The sequence below is a fragment of the Elephantulus edwardii genome, unplaced genomic scaffold (genome assembly GCF_000299155.1).
Source record: "Elephantulus edwardii isolate Elephantulus edwardi_28Jun2011 unplaced genomic scaffold, EleEdw1.0 scaffold00115, whole genome shotgun sequence".
Taxonomy (NCBI): Eukaryota; Metazoa; Chordata; class Mammalia; order Macroscelidea; family Macroscelididae; genus Elephantulus; species Elephantulus edwardii.
This window is the reverse complement of record NW_006399865.1, coordinates 4,056,467-4,062,379: the sequence shown is the minus strand read 5'-3', so window position 1 is coordinate 4,062,379 and position 5,913 is coordinate 4,056,467.

The window sequence follows — 5,913 nt, the reverse complement described above, 5'->3', positions numbered from 1 at the left end:
TAATAACTGGTTACCAGAATGCAAGAGTTGAAAACAAAGAAATAGCACTGGTAGGTAGAAAATTTCTGCTTGGTGACAGAAAAATATTGACAGTCTAATAATAGAATTTTGTACAATCAATTATTTAGTCACTGTAAATACCTTTTAAAAAAAACACAAATGGTGACTTTACACATGGATCTCACTGAATGGACTACCTAGGAATCAGAATGACTATAAAGGTGGTTAGAGTAGATGAAGTAGCTCAATATCAGAAGTTAAAAACAAAGCTTGTATTTTTATTCATCAATTACTCCTGTGCAAGTTCAAAGTGAAGCTGAAGACAATACAAGTCCCCAAGAACAAAAGAACAATTTGATGGGTGGAGGAAGGGATTAGTAAAGGAAAGGGGAAAGGTCCAGTGTGAAAAACAATGTATATGAGCTTTATGAACTTTGTATGTAAACCAGTATAGAGTAAGTTTTTTAAAAAACAAGGTACAGCTATGATTTTAAAAAATGAATTTTTTAAAGAAGAATGGATTTGATGTATTGAACACCAATGACTGGAGATCAGGTGAGCTATCGAATGATGTTAAGGATATAAGGCATGAACCAGGAAAGGAGTGTTTCTTTTACTTTTGAAAGAGAGGCTCGAACTGGGGCGGGGAGGGATGGGCGGGGAGAGAAGTGCAGCAATGAATGAATGGAAATCCAAAATCTCTGTAAATGCTCATTAAAATTATTAAAAAAGAAAAAAAAAGATCAAAATGGATGTCAGAAGAGACTCAAACTTGTAGTACAGTGGAAAGAGGCCAAAGAAAGGAAAAAAATGCCAAAGAGAGATGAACAGACAATTTCAAAGGGCAGCTTGAGAACATAAGTATTTTTTTTAAGATGCAAAGAACTGAAGTTAGAAAATCAAGAGGAAAGAACATGATGTGCATTTCTCAAGCTGAGAGAACAAAGAACAAATTCAAAACTCAAGGTGCAATACTGAAGGATTCTATGGACAAAATCTTGGATGAAAAAAAAGCAGCACTAAAAGAAGATGGTAGGGAGAAAGATCCAGTGTGAAAAACAATGTATACGAACTTTGTAAGTAAGCCAGTACACAAAATAAATAAACAAAGAAAAAGAAGATGATAGGAATACTCAGAGTTACTATATAAAAAAGAATGGGTTCACACTGAACCATTTCAGGAAGTAGCAAATGATCAAGACTCAGTGATAATGAAGGAAAAAGTTCAAGCTGCACTAAAAGCACTGACAAAAAAATAAGGATCCAGGAAGAGATGGAATATCAATTAACAAATTTCAGCAAAAAGACACATACGTGGATGTGCTCACTGTTTTGTTGTCGTTGTTGTTGTTGTTGTTGTTGTTAGGCATCACTGAGTCAAGTATGGCCCATAGCGACCCCATGAACAACAGATCCTGTGCCAACAAACCTCACAGTTCCTGACACTGTAGAGCCCATTGCAGCAGCCACTGTATCAATCGACCTGGTTAAGGGCCTTCCTCTCCTTCGCCGACCCCTCTGCCTTGCTGAGCATCATGTCCCTCTCTTAGCAACATGCTAGGAGAACAGCCCCTTCCTAGCAACATGCCTGAAGTATGTGAGGCAAAATCTCATCGCCTTTGCCTCTAAGGAGCACTCTGGCTGCACTTTCTCCAAGACATATTTGTTTGTTCTTTTGGCCATCCATGGGGGATGTTCAGGATTCTTCTTATCTCTAAGTGTAAAGTATAAGGTGAACTCATAAAGTTTCAATGTGGCTCACAAATGAAATATGAGATGTTAACAGTTTATAGAATTATCACAGAGATCCAGGAGGGGAAAAGTCATTAACTCTTAAAAAGGGGTCAAAAGGATGTGGAAAGCAAAATCTTTTTGGATTCACAACTATAAACTCAAGAACTCAGCTGTCTGGAATAGTGAAAACACTGAGCTAATAAATATATTTGGAAAATAGCAACTATCTCTCTCATTGCTCTTTGCTTACTAAAGAGCATTTTACATTCTCAAATGGCCTTTCCCACAGGACAAAGAGTTGTGTTCTAGAATCTAAAAGGCCTAAGAATCAAGTATGGAGAGAATCAAACTTCCCATGTTTCACTCCCAAGTAATAAGCATATTCATTATGCAGCGCTTGATGTTATTAGTATAGGAACATGTTAATAATACAAAAGTATCAAGCAGAAGCTCCCATTTTATTACATTCACTTTAGCTATTCTGGGATATTATCTAGGGCTATTATTAAAATGTGCAATCTCCTTTCTATACAATTATGCACTTCAAATCCACCAGCTGTTCCATGGAAGAGGGATGAACAATCTCCTCTCGTGCAATATACTGCCTCTGAAACCCCACTGGAGGGTCAGCTATGGGTCAGTTCTGACTCGATGGCACAAAACAACAGTCCTCATGACAAGGAAGCTCTCGTGATGTACTCAGAAGGAGCTGTGTTGCTAACCCCAAAGCCACCTCTCTCCAGTGGGTCGAATCCACCAGCAGCTCCTGGAAAGAAAGATGAGCAATCTCCTCATGTGCATCTTACAGCCTCCGAAAGCCAACGGAGGCTCAGCATCAAACGTCAGTTCCAACTTGACAGCTCTGAGCTTTTAAAATCCCCAAGGTAAATTAGAATCTTAGGTCTTTCTCTCACAGAGTGCTTGAGTGGCAACCACCATGTTTCTGCTACTTAATTGTCATGCCACCAGGGTCCCAATCTCATATTTTCCTATCTCCTAAAACTTGTCTCCCCGTCACCATTACAATGTTCACCAATGCAACAAAACCACAGAACTGTCCTCTTTACAATTCAATGTAACTAAACACACATTGTGATTGTGAGGCCTCAGACTCCACAAGTATCTCCCTCAACATCCTTTAACAGTGAAAGTGTCAGAAAGCCAAGAGAGAAAACTAAAGGTAAGTGAAAGTCCCTTCACTGCCCTTCTGCACTAAAGGGAGCCAATTTCCAGGACTATCTGCAGACTCACTCCATCCAATAGAGAACACACCAAACTGTCGTCCAGAAAGCTTCTGAGCAAGGGAGCCAAATCTAGGACAGAGTGTTAATTAGAAGAAGGGATTTCGCTCCCCCTTCCCCAACTCAAGCTGAGTTCAGAAAAACAAATATATAAACTGGAGCTACCCTGGAGGAGGATGTCAGGCTTGACAAAGTAGAACGCTGGTGAAAAAAAGAGACCCTCAACAGCTACATTGACCCCGTAACTGCAACCATGGAATCAACCCAGCAGCGACTGGGAGGATGGTGCTGGTGTGTCCACGGACACAGGGTCACTAGAAGTGGACAGCACCTTGACCTCGCCTAACAACACCCTTTGATATAAGAGCGGTGGGAATGGTTAACTTCACTCTCCATGGGAGAAAGGCCTGGTGATCAACTTGGAAAAATTCAGCCATTGGAAACTCCATGAAACACAAAAAAGGATTTTTAAATTTGGTGATGCCATTACCCAGGACAGTCTTCCCCAACTGGTAGTGAACGTTCTGTTTAGGTCTCATCAGGGTGATGGCCAACCCTGAAAAGGTCTGCTGCCGTGGAATTAATGGGGCAATGCCGAAGTTTAAGCTCCCGCTTCAAAATGATGGTGGGCTCTGGTGATTATAATGTTGATTTTGTTGGGACTGTCAAAGACCTGAATAACTTGGTGCTAACAAAATCAGAAGTTTAAAAATAGGAAAAGCTATGCAACTAATTTTAGAAAACTTAATAAGAATCCAAAGTCCCAGAGGTAAGAGCTGGGAATGTAAATCCCTACGAGTCTAACGTCACTTGCCACAGAGTGGCAAACACTGAGTGGCCTAGAGGATAAGGAGATGTGCCATCAACTCAAGGACAGGTGGTTCCAATGCTGCTTGGCAGGGGACAAAAATGGGCAATCTCCTCCCTTGTGATTCACAACCTCTGAAAAGCCGCTGGAGTTTCAGCTATGAGATGGGTTAACGATGGCAATGAGTTATGTGGTGAGTGCTGTATTTTTTTTTTATTTTCTTATTTTTTGTGCCTGAACCGTCAAATTGGATCTGACTGACAGGAGGTGATTGTCCCTCCTTTTCCAGTAGAGCGTCTGGTGGATTTGAACCACACACCTCTGGGATGGCAGTGCAGCTTCTTGCCACTATGCCACCAGAGCTGAGTGCAGAAGTTAAATGTAAAAGTCGATACATTTTCACAAGGAACCAGTGAGAGTGTCAATCAAAATTAGTCATCTGCGGCCCAGGTTGGTACAAGTCCACAGAGCTTTGGAAGCAGGTGCTGGGAAGATCAAGGCCTGGGGATCTCCTACTACAGCATCATCCGGAAATCCCAGGGAACACAGCTCTGACATCAACGGGCTCGCCACACGCTGGGGTCCGCTTGACAGCAAGTCATTTCCAGAACTTTACAACTCCTTACAAACGATGTGGTCAATAGAATAATAGCACTTTATAACACCTTTTGCAAAAAATAAATTTAAAAACCTTTTACACAAAGATACTTTCACAACTAAAGGCTGGCTACCTAAAAGAGCCCTGTCCGTACTTATGTAAGAACATTTTCATAGTATTTTAAATGGAAAAGGGACATCCTTAGTCCAACAGAACTGTTACATTAAAGGCCTCTGGTGTCCTCTCTCACATGTTCCCTCAATCCGTAGCTGAGAGTTGTTGTTGTTATGTGCCCTCGTGTGGCCTGCGACTCGCAGCGACCCTATCTATGTACAAGAGCCCTAAACCCTGCTCTATCCTGTGCCGATCTCACCATCTTTGACACACCCACCACCATTACCCCAGTCGCTGAATCAATCCATCTCATCGAGGATGATCTTCTCCTGTGCTGTCCCTCGACCCTCTCAGGAATGACATCCCTCTCCAAGGACTGGTCCCTCCTTGCAACATGTCTAAAGTATGTCAGACGAAGCTTCAGAATCCTCTCCAAGATGGATCTGTTTGTTTTCCTGGCAGTCCATGGTACCCTCAATACTCTTCTCCAGCACCACAGCTCAAAGGCATCAATTCTCCTTCTATCCTCCCAAGTCACTGTCCAACTCTCTAATGCATAACAAGTGATTGCAAAGACCATGGCCTATATCAGATGCACCTTAGTCTCCAGAGTGACACCACTGCTCTTCAGTACTCTGGTGAGGTCCCTGACAGCCGGCTTTCCCAATGCAATTCATCTCTTGATTTCCTGGCTGCTGGTACCAAGCAAACTAAACCTGTGAATAATCTCAATCTCTTCACCATCTATTATAATACTTACAATTGGCCCAGTGATGAGAATCTTTGTCCTCTTGATACTGAGCCTCAATCCATACTGAAGGCAACAGTCCTTGACCATCTACAGCAAGCGCTTCAGGTCCTCCTCCGTTTCAGCAAGCAGGGTTGTGTCATCTGCATAAGGCAGATTGTTCATGAGTCAGTCCCCCTTAAATCTCCACTTGTGAACAGCACGGTCTCTGGAATGACGCTAAGACCACACCGTCTTACGAGGGCCTGTCCACTGATGACCTGGACCTAAGAAGATACTGTCACAACTTCGCATGGTGCCCTGTCCTATCGCTCCCCTGTGTAAGCCCTCGGGGAGACAGGCCTGCCTACTTGGGCGGCCTTTTTACGTGTTGCTAGGTGCTGTCAAGTGGCTTCCGCCTCGAGTGGCTGAGAGCTGCAGATGAGCACCTTGCCCTGCCCGGCACTTCCGCCATGCTCAAGCTCATTGTTGCCGTCACGCTTATGGGTCAGTTCTGACTCGATGGCACAAAACAACAGTCCTCATGACAAGGAAGCTCTCGTGATGTACTCAGAAGGAGCTGTGTTGCTAACCCGAAAGCCACCTCTCTCCAGTGGGTCGAATCCACCAGCAGCTCCTGGAAAGAAAGATGAGCAATCTCCTCATGTGCATCTTACAGCCTCCGAAAGCC